The following is a 13,620-nucleotide window of genomic DNA, read 5'->3' on the forward strand; positions in this document are numbered from 1 at the left end:
CTTCCAATCCATGAGCACGGTATATGTTTCCATTTGTTTGTGTCTTCCTTGATTTCTTTCCTCAGTGTTATGTAGTTTTCTGAGTACAGAAAACTCTTTGGTTAGGTTTGTTCCTAGATATTTTATTTTTCTTTTTGCTATTTCAAATGGGATTTTTTCTTGATTTCTACTTCTGCTGCTTCATTGTTGGTGTACAGAAATACCTTTGATTTCTGGATATTGACTTTGCATCCAGCTGTTTTGCCAAATTCATTTATGAGGTCAAGTAGTTTTTTGGTGGAGTCTATAGGATTTTCTATGTACACTTCATGTCATCTGCAAACAGTGACAGTTTTGTTTCCTCCTTTCCGATTTGGATGCCTTTTATTTCTTTTTCTTGTCTGATTGCTGTGGCTAAAACTTCCAGTACTATATTGAATAGAAGTGGTGAAAGTGGACAGCCTTACCTTTTTCCTGATCTTAGTGGAAAAGATTTTAATTTTTGCCCATGGAGTATGATGTTGGCTGTAGGTCTCTCCTACATGGCCTTTATTATGTTGAGGAATGCTCCCTCTATTCCCTCTTTGCTGAGTGTTTTTATCATAAATGGATGCTGTACCTTATCAAATGCTTTTTCTGCATCTATAGATATGATTATGTGGTTTTTGTCTTTGCTTTTGTTTATGTGATGTATTACATTTACTGATTTGCGAATATTGTACCATCCTTGCATCCCTGGAATGAATCCCACTTGGTCATTGTGTATGATCTTTTTAATGGATTGTTAGATGTGGTTTGCCAGTATTTTGTTGAGGATTTTAGCGTCAATGTTCATTAGTGATATTGGCCTGAAGTTTTCTTTCTTTGTTGTGTGTTTATCTGGTTTTGGGATTAGGATGATGTTGGCCTCATAAAAAGAGTTTGGGAGACTCCCATCTTTTTGGAATTTTTGGAATAGTCTGTGAAGGATAGGGGTTAGCTCTTCCTTAAATGCTTTGTAGAATTCTCCTGTGAAACCATCTGGTCCAGGGCATTTGTGTGGTGGGAGCTTTTTGGTTACTGCTTCCATTTCTTTTGCTGTTATTGGTTTGTTCAAGCTTTCTCCTTCTTCTTCATTGAGTTTTGGAAGATTACATTTTTCTAGAAATTTGTCCATTTCACCTAGGTTTTTTGTCAGATAAGGTCAAGTTAAAGGAGTTCAGCATCACCAAGCCCTTATTATATGAAATGTTAAAGGGACTTATCTAAGAAAAAGAAGATAAAAAATATGAACAGTAAAATGACAACAAACTCATAGTTATTAACAACCACACCTAAAACAAAAACACAAGCAAACTAAGCAAACAACTAGAATAGGAACAGAACCACAAAAATGGAGATCACATGGAGGGTTATCAACAGGGGAGATGGAGAGGGAGAGAGAGGGAAAAGGTACAGAGAATAAGTAGCATAAACGGTAGGTAAAAAATAGACAGGGGGAGGTTAAGAATAGTATAGGAAATGTAGAAGCCAAAGAACTTCTATGTATGACCCATGGACATGAACTAAAGGAGCAGGGGGAATGTGGGTGGGGGGGTAGTGCAGGGCAGAGGGGAATAAGGTTGGGGGAAATGTGACAACTGTAATAGCATAATCAATAAAATATATTCAAACTATACTACAAGGCCAAAGCAATCAAAACAGCCTGGCACTGACATAAAAATGGACACATAGATCAATGGAACACAATAGAGAGGCCAGAAATAAACCCACACCTCTATAGTCAATTAATATTTGACAGAGGAAGCAAGCACATACAATGGACTCAAGACAGTTTGTTCAATAAATGCTGTTGGACAAATAGGACAGATAAATGCAGAAAATGAAACTAGACCACCTTCTTACACCACACACAAGAATAAATTCAAAATGGATCAAAGACTTAAATGTTAGACTTGAAACCATAAAAATCCTAGAGGAACACATAGGCAGCAAAATCTCAGACATTGCTCATAGAAATTTTTTTGGATATATCTCCCCAGGCAAGGGAAACAAAAGAAAAAGTAAATAAATGGGACTTCATCAAACTGAAAAGGTTTTCACAGCAAAGGAAATCATCAACAAAATAAAAGACAAGCCACAGAATGGGAGAATATATTTGCCAATACATCTGATAAGGGGTTAATATCCAAAATTTATAAAGTACTTACAAAACTCAACACCAAAAAACAAACAACCCAATTAAAAAATGGGGAAAGGGCCTGAACAGACACTTCTCCAAAGAGGACATACAGATGGCCAATGGACATATGAGAAGATGTTCAATTCCACTAATCATCAGAGAAATGCAAATAAAAACCACAGTGAGATATCGTCTCACACCTGTCAAAATGACTATCATCAATAAATCAACAAACAAGTGCTGGTGAGGATGTGGAGAAGGGGAACCCTTTTGCATTGTTAGTGGGAATGCAGACTGGTGCTGCCACTGTGGAAAGTAATATGGAGATACTGCAGAAATTTAAAAGTGGGTCTGCCTTTTGACCCAATGATCCCATTTCTGGGAATATATCTGAAGGACCCCAAAACACTAATTCAAAAGAATATAAGCACCCCTATGTTCCTTGAAACATTGTTGACAATGATCAGGACATGGAAGTAGCCCAAGTGTCCATCAATAGATGAGTGGATAAAATAACTATGGGACATGACACAATGGAATTCTACTCATCTGTAAAAAAGAAGAAAATTTTACCCTTTGAGACAAGATGGATGGAGCACATTATGCTAAGTGAAATAAGCCAGTCAGAGAAAGAAAAATACCATACAATTTCACTCATATGTGGAATCTAATGAACAAATGAATTAACAAGCAAAACAGCGACAGGTGAGAAGACGGAAAGTAGATAACAGCTAGTTGGGCGGAGATGGTTTGGAGGTAGAGGGTTTAAGCAAAAAAGAAAAAGGTTTCATGGATATAGACAACAGGGTGGTGATTGCTGAGGGGAGGGGAGTATAAGGGGACAACATGGTAATGGTAAAAATATAATAAAGATTATATATTTAGATAGATAGATACATAAATAGATACATAGATAGATCATGTGGCCTTTGGTTTGATGTGCCAAAACATGTTAACACTCTGAATATATATCTGGCAAAGGTATTCACAAATAATTGCACAAATACATCATTTAATTGACTGACCCCCTTAAAAGAAACTGTGTCTTTGAAAACTTAACTCTGCAAAGAATGATGCAAAACACATTTACACCATAGCCAAAATAAGTTTACAGAAAGGGAAAGTAATGACCTGTCTACGTACATAAAATTATGCAGTTTAAGGATGAATTCTTCAAAAAGGTTCATTTATTTCCAATTGTATGTCAATAAAATGACATTATATGTTATATGAATATATTAGTTCATCTTTCTCAATATTAATAGTATAAAGGAAGAGCAAAAAATGAAGTTAGTGAAATACAGTGCAATATAACACTGAAAAGTGAAAAACGTAATGACAACATGGGAATACCAGAATTCTACATCTATCTCCAGAAAAGTGACCCCCCCCAAATATAAAAATGTGTGTGCAAACACATCCACTGACACTGAGACTTTCCAAATAAGATCCTTACCAAAATCTTTTCTCTGATTTCCAGATACTGCCTTGCAGACTGGCCAGAATTTCCCTCCAGTCAGGTACTACCCTATCTCAGGCTACCCTGTCACGTGGCTTAACACTATCCACACAACAACGCTATGATTTTTTCCTTAAAATTCATCCCACAATATCTTGGATATAGTGCCTGGTCTCCTCCTGATACCTTTCCCAGAGGGTGACTCAGGTCAACAAAACAAAAGAAAATTAAGAGGGAGCATTTCAGGTTAAGGAAACATCTCCTAACCCTGAAAAGACAGGACAGCATGCTTACCACAGGATATTTGCCAGGATTATGGGGGTTAAACCCAGCAAATTAATGTGTTTCCACACGTGGACAGAGAAAGAGGACTATGTTGACATGTGTTAGAGGGAAGAAGACTCTGTCTCTGACTCCTCAGGAATGATACTGTCTGGGAACCAGGTAGGAGTCATCCCTGTGTAAAACGTCTGATTATGGAGCTGAAGTCAGTCAGACAACACTTATAAACTCTGCCTTTGAGAACACATGTGAGCCTACATACTCCTTTCATTTCTCTACGTGTTGTTTTCTGCAGCTTTAAAATGACAGTACTGGCTTATCTCTGCCTACCTCCATACTACCACAAACTTGAAATCTCTTTTCAGAATTTCTTGAAAAATATAGAGGACTCTGTTATGATATACTTGTGAATCCTATTTTAAATAAAGAAATTGGATATGGTAGACACTAAGCAGACACTAGAATGTTGAGCAGTTACTTGGACTTTATGCTGCCTGAAGAACAGTCCTGTAAGTCACAACACAGAGCCTCAGTGATCTGGCCTGGAAGTAGGGAGAAGCCTAAGGCACGTGTGCTCTAGCCCAGCTAACTCAGTATGCCTGAACATATATGCGGCTTCTGGGCTTTGGCCTAGGACCCTTTTGGTATTCATTATAGGCACATGGAGATCCACCCTCTGTAGTCATCACCTGAGCCATTACAACATTCCTTCTTGCTTCTCTCCTACTTTTCTGGGCCTGAGGGACACTGGGTCCCAGCACAACTTACGTCTTGGAAAAAAAACATTAATAACAAACAAAGTGAACCCCAAAGTCTCTCTGGAACATGTCCCCTAGGAGGAGTAGGGTAGGAGCTTCTTAATGACTAGTCATCCTTTCAGCAGGAAAACAGGTATCAGAGAAAGCAACCTCATGCCTTAGTCCCACCAGGGATGCTGCCCTGGGTTCCAGAGCCCAGAAGGGCACTTCCTTCTCTGACTCGCTCATTACTTTTAGTCTTAAAACATTTGACTTAGGACACATGTCAGATTGATAACCTGTCATTCTGTGCAGTTCAATTATTGCTTCATAGATATTATTCCAAAAACAGGGGAAGAGACATTCTTTATTGGTCAATTTATTCAATCATGTAATCCCATAATTTATCCCTAGTATATTTAAGAAAAGTAATGTGAGTTACTTTAACATGATCCTCCTCATTAATTTTGGTATCTGATCCCAGTCCTTAAACACAGCACAATTGCTACTCCTTGAGAATGACTTTCCTAAGCTGCCCAGCCAGATTTGATAGCTGTATCTTGGATCTCTATGAGGTAACTGGATGAAAAGAATAAATGGGAAAAAAAAAGGTTGTTTTGAGCAAAGTAAACAATATATGCAAAGATTTAAGAGTTTAAGAAAAACTTGGCATATTCAAGAAACTAAACAAATTTCAAAATGGCTGTAGCATATTGTGTAACTAAAGAGAATGCATGGGATGGGGCAAGAGAGTCAGGCAGAAGTCTCCTCATGCAAGGCCTTTATGATGTGGTGAAGCACTTCACCTTTGTCATAAGCAAGAATTCTCCAAATGGTTTTAAAAAGACAACTCTATACTCACATTTAAGTTTTAGGAATTTAGTTCTGATGAAAGTGAGGAGAGTGCACTGGCACTGATCATCAAAAAGGCAGAGAAATGCTTTAGAAGGCGTTTCAGCACCCGAAGGTGAGAGACGACAGTGACCTTAATTAAGGGAATGACAACAGGTCTCAAAGTGGATATGTTAGAGAATTTGTCACTTTAGGTGGCCACAAAACAACACAAATTTTTAATATTAAAAGGGGTGTTACAGGCTAGATAAAAATTCTCATGGACAGAATGAGGCATTGATGCAAGCACCACAAACTGTCAGATGAACAAAGAATTCAGAAACAATCACACATACACAGTCACCCCACTACTGGAAAGACTCACAGGGCAATACAGGGGGGAGGATGGTCTTCCCAGTAAGTGGGACTGAATATGTTGGATATCCATACTTGAGGAGAAAAATGTATCTTGATCTCTCTCTCCCCAACCTAATAAAAAATCAATTCTCAATTGATCACACATCGAAATGTGAAAGATTAAACATGTCTCTTAGAGGAAAATATATGAGAATATGGGCAATGATTCTCAAAGAAAATATAAAAAGTAATAATTATAAAATGAAAATTGATAAACCATGCTATTTTAAAATTAAAATCTATTTCTCAGCACCCACCATTAATTGTATGAAGGTGAACCACGCTCAGATATTCACACAACAGAACACTATACAGCAATGAAAATGAACAATCTTCAAGCACATACAATAATATAGATGAACCTCATGTATACAACAAGTGAGACAAAAAAGAGTATGAAAGATACTGTTTAAATAAAGTACAAAAATGACCTGGCTGGTGTACCTCAGCGGATTGAGCATGGGCTGGGAACCAAAAGGTCACCAATTTGATTCCCAGTGAGGGCATGTGCCTGGGTTGCGGGCCAGGTCCCCAGTGGGGGCCATGTGAGAGGCAACCACACATTGATGTTTCTCTCCTTCTTTCTCCCTCCTTTCCCCTCTCTCTAAAAATAAATAAATAAATAAATAAATGTCTTTAAAAAATAAAATGATCCTTTTATAAATACATACATACATACATACATACATAAATGTACAAAAATGGGTAAAACTAAGGAACGCTATTAGGAGTCAGGGGAGTGAGTGCCCTTGTAGGAACACTATCTAAAAAGAACATGAGAGATATTTGTAGGGCTGGGAATGTGTTTATCTGACTGGTAACCTGTGTCTGCTCAGTTTGTAAAGAGTCCTGCTAAAATTTTCACACTTGGTTCTATATTCCAAAATATTGTAAGCATCATTGTTTCTATTCTATGCCTAATGATTGTACTATCTAAAGTCCATGTGTGCCTACAGCTATTGGTTCTTCTTTTGGGAATCTTATTTCCTTATATGTCTGTTTATCTTTGGATAGTGTACTGATAACATGATTAAAAGAAATAATTTGAGGTCTAATTTGTTATATCCTCCAAATGTGATTTTTTAAAATCTCTTTCACAGCTGTGGCCAGGTAGCTCAGTTGGTTAGAGAGTCATCCCATACACCAAAAAGTTTTCGGGTTCAACTCCCGGTCAGGGCACATGCCTGAGTTTCAACTTTGGTCCCAGGCAGGGCACAGGTATGGGGCAGCCAGTCAAAGGTTCTCCCTGACATCTCTGTCTCTCTCTGTCTCTCTCCTCCCTGCCTTCCTCTCTCTCTCTTTAAAATCAATGGACATATCCTCTTAAGAAAATCTCTTTCACTTAGTATTTGGAGTGACTAGCAATCTGGGCATCATCTTAGCCCAAGTTCAGTGCTTGAGATTTCCCAGACCTCTGATGACTCAAGGCCAGGATGCACTGTATGAGAAGTCTTCATTACTTCTGGCTTATTATAACTTCTAAGGCATCTTTTAATATCAATGCCCAATGCTGTTTCCTCCCTATAAACAAGACTCATTTCTCAAAAACTTTGCTTACAGGTATTAACCCTGGAGCAATTATCCAGGTTCATTTCAACAAGCTGTCTTGGGAGTCCCCCTTCCAAAGCCCCTCAAGGCCTCTCCAAAACACATAAACAGGCCTGACATGGTCCCAATACGCCCTCCTTGTTTATAAGCTTGGGATCCAGCCAGCAGCTCTCAGATACCCCATCCTCATCAGGGCATAAACAACCTTACCTTCTGTCTCCATTTTTAAGGACTGATTATCTAGGCACCAATGGGCCTGCTTCCCACCCTTAGCCAAAAGGATGAGTCATCAAGTCCTATTCAGACAGCAATGTCTCGGCCCTTTATATCCTGACTGAAATGTCATCCTTTATATGTTGAAAGTGGAGGCAGCAGAACCAGGGAACTCTGAGACCAGCCCAGAGCAGTAGGTAAGGTCTGGACAGTGCTGGCTAATGCTTCTCCCTCCTTTCTCCCTTTCTTCTCTCCTCTCCTCTCTTCTCTGCTCTTCTCTTATTCTCTCTCTCTCCCTCTCTCTCTCAGACACACAAACATACTCACATACTTTGAAAATCTTCCTATCATCTAATTCCTTATTATTTAAAGGTAATATAAGAAGCTCTTCAATCATTTTAACATTCTGTAGTTTTCAAAGTGCTGTCGCACACCCATGCACGCCTATCAAACCGGTAAGTGAGGCATCACTGGGGAGAGGAGGAAGCCCAGAGAGACTGCAGGCCCTCCTCAAGGTCACACAGCTAGGGAGCACCAGACAAGGCCAGTTGTCTAGTGCTGAATTGGAGCTCCTTTCCATTCTGCCCCCATGCTCTTTCCCCTCTCCACTCAGCTACACTTCACAGGAGTTTGTGTCTCTAAGGCTCAAGTGTTCTGACCCCACTGACTGTTACAGACTCAGAACAGCATTTCCCAAAGTATGTCATTAAATCACTGAGCGCTTGCTGAACTGACTTGGTTTTCAGAGCATAACCAAGAATCAAGAAAGGGGGAAAGGCTTTTGCTTTAAAGCATTGCAGGTGATTCCGATGTGCACCAGAGTATGGGAAAAGCCTGGGTTGAGGTACCGATTCCTCTGGATGTCCCCTGACTTTTCCCAGCCCTCCTACCTGTCTCCTACCTTCTCTTCTGTCAGGCAGATGGCCCAGAGGGCCCTGAACCCAGGCAACTAGCTATGGAAGGAAGTTGTTTCTGATGTGGTCTAAGGAGATGGACGACTTTATGGCAGAAACAGAGGTGGTGGCTAGGGTGCTCAGGGATGGAGTCACTCTGACTCACATGGTGCTCTTTTTCATCCTCAGATCTATATGGGGGTCTTGAGTGGTCTCTGGAATGAGCCCATCCATTCCCCTCTATTGGTCATGGTCAACTCTTTTCCTAAGAGCCAAACAGCCCTCCCTTTGGTAGCCTCAGGTTTTCAGGATGTCTGATGTCTGTTTTCTCTCAGTGCTAGGCTAACAAAAAGCAAACACCTAGCTTGGCACTCCCAGTCAAAGCCACTCAGTGACACTGGGAAGATCTCTTTAGTTAAAATCCTCACTTCAGTACCAAGAAATAGATAACTTCATTCATGGTGTAGAACCATAGAACAAATAATACACATAGAAACTGTATCCAAAAAAAGGCTCTAGGGCCTGTGCTAAGGGTTACTTGAATTTTCACTCAAATGTCAAAGGACCACCCTATGGTCACTGTCTGATTCAGAATCTGCAGGTCAGCCCACCATATCACAACACCATCTGTGATGGGGAACTCACCTCTCCTGAGAGCCCTCTTCACTGGCACAGTACTTGGGAAAATAGTGTGGCTCATCTTTCTATCTCCCTTTTAGTTTCTATCTCCTGACCTGGCGAACCCATATCCCTTTGTGTGGGAAGTCTATAACAATGTTTCCTCCCTCCCCTCTCACTAATGTAGATAGCACCAGGGGGCCAGCTGCAGCCTCCACCTGGACATTCTGCCAAGCTCCTGGCAGGCACTGGTGGGCTGAGGCTGTTTCTGTCTGAGTGAGAGGCAGAGCCAGCCCAGGATGGAGCTGAGACTGGGCCCCTGGACCACTCTTTGTCCTGAAAGCAGGGTTTCCTACCTGAGGGTTTTGGGAGACAGTAGCTTCAAGGAATGATAAGTAATAGGACTTGTCTGGAATCCCCATAACAGCTGCTCCCATTTACACAGGGCTTCCAGGCTGCAGAAGTGGTTCCACACCCAGCATTTCAGCTCTGCTCTAAGCCCACAGTGAGTGGCATCATCACTCCTGTCTCACATGTGGTAGAGCATTGAGGGTGTGGACCCTAGAGGCAGAAAGGAGAGGTCAGATCCACACTTCCTGACCTGTGGTTGAGCAGCAATAGGAAACCCATCCACCTTCAAGATCTCAATCACTGCATCTATAAAATGGAAAACTAGAAACAAATGGTGCTGTTGTGTGGGAAAAAAATATAAGAGACACATCATCTAACCAAGTATTCAGTAGTTGTTTAATCAAAAAACGGTTGTGTGTGTTAAGCTGGGACATGGACCCAAACTTCTGATGCAGAATTTCCTTCCACTGCATCACCGACATTGAATAGATATGTGGGAATTCCACTCCATTCATTGGCATAACAAATCCATTCATTTGCTGAGGGTCAGCTGGCCTCCCCCCTAAGACCAAGAGCTCCAAAATACTTTCATCTCCTAGGTTAGTCACAGTTCCCACCTTTGCATTAGGAAATCCTGCTGCTACTTTAACTTAGTCATGTTCCTGATTGAATTTTCAGAACGAGCTCCACACTTCCATTGTACATTGACTGACTTTCCAAACAACTGCATTTTTATCTGTACTATTGCTTCTTCATTTAGGTTCTTGGGTGTATGACTCTTCTCCATCCTTTCATCTTAAATGCATGGAATGCCTGCTATTCTATACCATTCAGTTCAAGCCTCCTGTCTTGATCCCTGTGCTGCACCTGACTCTGTGTGGAGTCCTGGGACACAGAAATGAAAATGATATTGTTCCTGCTCTCAAGGCCCTCACAGGCCTGTGGGGTTGGGGGGAAAGGTGATCTGACATTTAAGCAAAATGTAGAATGGATCAATCACTAAAAAATATAAAGATCAAAAATAAGGCAAAGGCTGAAATGGTACCCCAGGGGCAAGAGTTGATGTCACCAGGAGGAAATGGAAAAGCAGATTGGAGAAAGTACATTTGGTAAAAAGGAGCAGCTGGTCAGAAGGATGGAGGCAAAGTATTTTGAGACCTTGTGGAAAATACAAGCTGTGAGGGTGGCAGAGAGAGTGCAAGATCAGGGGGACAGGAGAGCCACTGGGGACTACATGGCCACAAACCTGGGCTGTTCTGGAGGCAACGGGGAGCTCAGCTGCTGCAGGGAAGCTGTGTGGTCAGATCTGTAGTCTAGCGAGCACACCTTGTGCAGCAAGGAGGTTGCCGAGGCCATGCTCGATTATGTGAACTTCCTCCTTTCCTTCTCACAGTGACACCAAGGACTGGGTCCTACTAGCAGCGCAGAAGCATAATTGGTAATTTTTCTATTTTACTAGGTAAGAGTAAACTATATTTTAATTTAATAATTATCATGAACACACATGTGAGTGGAATACACACTGATTCAGAATGGCTTCACTGTGTGCCTTTAACTGGACAGACTGCACCCTTTTCTTATATCTCTACTGGTGGGAACTGAGGTTGTTTCTTTTTCCTTTTTCCTTTTTTTAAATAAGGCCCTGATCAACATCCCATATGTCCATATATCTGTGTTTCTGTCCTGTTATAGTTTAAGATAAACCCCTAAAACCAGGGTTGCTCAGAGATATATCCTGCCCTACAGCCTGGTCTTCCAGGTCCTCCAAAACCACATTCCAGTGTTTCTCTTACCATTCGTCATCCTTACTTCTATTCTTTTCCTTGGCATCCTGAGGGGTATTTTAAAACTGGCATTCCAAATAATTGATCCTATTGTCTGCAGTAATCCAAACTACTCTCCATTACTCCAGCACATACACTTTTTTCTTGGCTGACTTCTTTCTTGACACCTAATGGAGATGTAATTCACACATCACATCCAATTCACATACTTAAGTGTCCCCTTCATTGGCTTCTAGTATATTCACAGATAAGTGCAACCATCACCTCGGTCAACTTTAGAATATTTCCCCCACGCCCCATAAAATCACTGTACTCTCCAGCTGTCACCTTTTGCCCACTGCCCTCCTCCCAGGCCTAAGCTACTACAATCTACTTTCTTTCTCTATAGAGCTCCCTATTCTGGCCTTTCATATGAGTGGAATTGTAGAATATGTGGCCTTTTGTGAAGGCTTCTTTCACTGAGCATACTGCTTTCAAGGTTCATTCATTCATTCACATTGTAGCATGTGTCAGCACGTCATTGCTTTTTATAGCTGAATGATATCCCCTTGTATGGACATACTGCTTTTCATTTATCCATGCACATGAGAGAGACATACAGATCATTTCACCTGTTGGATATTATAATATTACCGCAACATTTATGCACAAGTTTTTATGTGTACACATGTGTTCACTTCTCTTGAGAGATACCTAGAAATGGAAATGCTGAGCCATGTGGTGACTCCATGTTTAGCCTTTGGGGAGCTGCTACACTGCTTCCAAAATGACTGCACTATCTTACGTGCCTGCTAACACTGTGTGAGGGTTCTGATTAACTGAAAACGCTTGTTCTTATCTGAATTGTTCCTCCTACCCATCCTAGAGGGCGAAAGGGCATCTAACTGTAGCCTTTATTTGTGTTTCTCTGATGGTTAATGTTGAGCATCTTCTCATGAGCCTATTGGCCATTTGGACATCTTCCTTGGAAAACTGTCTTCAGAATCTTTGCCCATGTTTAGTTGGGTTATTTTAATTTTTATTATTGAGGTATAAGAGTTGTTTTTATATTCTACATAGAAATCCCTTATCAGATAGATGATTAGAAAATACTCTCTACCACAGTGGGATTTCTTTCTACTTTCTTAATGGTGTCATTTGAAGAACAAACAGTTTTGATTTTCATTAAATCCCATTTACCTATTTTTTCTTTTGTTGCTCATGCTTTTGGTGTCACATCTAAGGTCATGAAGATCTGCCTGTGTGTTTTTCTGAGAGTTTTTATGCCTCGAGCTCTTTTATTTAGGTCATTTATCCATTTTCAGTTAAATTTTGTGTACAGTATGAATAAGGGTCCACCTCTTTGGCATTGGGTTATCTTGGGGTCCCAACACTATTTGTTGACAGTATAAAGATAGTGGGGAAACCCCCACTGAATGATCTCAATCTCTTTGTCAAACATCATTTGACACATGGGTTTATTTCTGAACTCACGGTTCTCTTCCACTGAGCTACATGTTTGGGTTTGTGGCAGTACCACACTGTCTTCATTACTGTTGCTTTGTAGTTAGCTTTGACATTGGGAAGTCGAGTCCTCCAAATATGTTTTATTTTTCAAGATTATTTTGATCATTTGAGGTCCTTCACAATTGCATATGAATTTTAGAATCAATCTGTGTCAAGTTCTACAAAGAAGTCCTGGAATTCTGATAGGACTGCATTGAATCTGTAGCTCTCTTTGGAGACTGTTGCCTTAACAATGTTAAATCTTGTAATCCATGCATGGGATTTCTTCTGTTTATTCAGATCTATAATTTATTTTAACAATGTTTGTGGTTTTCAGAATATATATTTTGCATGTCTTTTGTTAAATTTGTTCCTAGGGATCTTTTTCTTTTGAATGATATCATGAATGGCCTTATTCTTCTCAATTTCATTTCTAAATTGTTCATGGCAAGTATGAATACATTTTATTTTTTAATATTGATCTTGTATCCGGCAATCTTTATTACTTTATCAGTTATAGCAGTTTTAGGAGGATTTTCTCTATGCAAGATCCTGTGCTCCATGAACAGAGATGGCTTTGCTTTCTCCTTTCCAGTCTCAATGACTTTTATTTGTTTTTCTTACATGTTTCTTGACTAAGTGTCATGGCTAAAATAAATTTTAATTTTTTCTGTATTGCTTGAATTATTCACACTGGGAAGTCTTTGTTTTTAATCAATAGATTGCAGAATAGTAGTACAACTTATTTTTACTTGGAAAAATAATTCTATGGAATATCTTTTAAAACTTATATTTTAAGCTATTGAAGAAATTCTAACAAATTCCAAATAACAGAAATCTACAACAAATTAATACATGTTTG

The sequence above is a fragment of the Phyllostomus discolor genome, chromosome 8, assembly GCF_004126475.2.
Source record: "Phyllostomus discolor isolate MPI-MPIP mPhyDis1 chromosome 8, mPhyDis1.pri.v3, whole genome shotgun sequence".
Taxonomy (NCBI): domain Eukaryota; kingdom Metazoa; phylum Chordata; class Mammalia; order Chiroptera; family Phyllostomidae; genus Phyllostomus; species Phyllostomus discolor.